The following is a 1,434-nucleotide window of genomic DNA, read 5'->3' as shown; positions in this document are numbered from 1 at the left end:
CGATTCTCCCACCTCAGCCTCTGCAGTAGCTGGGATTACAGGCGCCTGCCACCATGCCCAGCTAATTTTTTGTATTTTTGGTAGAGATGGGGTTTCACCATGTTGGCCAGGATGGTCTTGATCTCCTGACCTCGTGATCTGCCCACCTCGGCCTCCCAAAGTGCTGGATTACAGGTGTGAGCCACCGCGCCTGGTCTCATTTTGTCTTTTATGCAGAGCATACTATAGTTCGGTTTTGCCTGGCTTGGGACTTTCTGTAAGTGGGACCATATAGTATACATATGGCTTTTCCCACTCAGTATCATATTTAGATAATTAGCTACCTTGTTGCATGCATAGATCTTTCATTTTTGTTGCTGTATCGTATTCCATCATAGGCATATGCCACTATTTATCCATTTTACTTTTGATGGACATTTGGGTTGTTTCCAGTTTTGGGGGCTATTACAGACATTATAAATAATGCAACTATGAACTTCTTGGGGTGTGTATAGTCAGACCTTTCTAGATAATGGTAAACTGGTTTCCTGTAGTGACTAGGAGCTGCTCTGCATCCTTGCTGCCACTGGTCTGATCAGTTGGCTAATGCTGTCTGTTGGTGAATGGACAGTAGCTTTCTGTAGCTATACTGTGCATTTCTCTGATGTGATGGGGTTGAGGACCTTTTCATATGTTTGATATTTTGTTACCTCCTGTGAAGTTGTCTTTGGATTGTTTTGCCCTTGTTATACCTACTGAGTGGTCTGTTATTCTTTCAATTAACCAGCCCTCTGAAGGCGAAATAGGGATATAAAATATGCTGCCTGCCCCCAAGGAGATGACTTGACAATTCTAGAGGCAGATATATGAACAAGAAATACATGATAATTGTGATTACTGAGGCATCCATCTTCCCCACCAGACTAGCTAAAGGATGGCACTCTTATTTGTGTCATATCCTGGGTGCTTAACACAGTATCTGCCACATAATTAGGTGCTTAGTAAAGTTTTGTTAAATGATCGAATGGGGCGTTTTTAGCGGAATGTACAAGTGCCCTATTAGGGATAGGTGCCCAGTAACTCGAGAAGCATGGAGTAAGAAACCACAAACAGCACCTGCTCTCCCTCCCCTCCTCCTACCTGCTGTGGGTAAGGCCTCCCTTGTAGATTTGAAAGGTTGCTTCACTGGAAGCAGTGGAGGAGGCATGCTAGGCCAACGAATAGAATGTGCAAAGGCCCAGAAGGAAGACACAGCCCAGCCTGCAAGGGAATGTTAATTTGGAGTATCTAACACCGTAAAAGGGCATCAGCTGGAAATACTGCTATAAAGGGATTGCCTTGTAATCTCAGAAGCAGGGGGTAAAATTAAGATTAAACACAGGGGGCTGGGCGCGGTGGCTCAAGCCTTTAATCCCAGCACTTTGGGAGGCCGAGACGGGCGGATCACGAGGTCAG

Source organism: Piliocolobus tephrosceles, chromosome 1 (genome assembly GCF_002776525.5).
Source record: "Piliocolobus tephrosceles isolate RC106 chromosome 1, ASM277652v3, whole genome shotgun sequence".
Taxonomy (NCBI): Eukaryota; Metazoa; Chordata; class Mammalia; order Primates; family Cercopithecidae; genus Piliocolobus; species Piliocolobus tephrosceles.
This window is presented reverse-complemented; position numbering follows the sequence as displayed.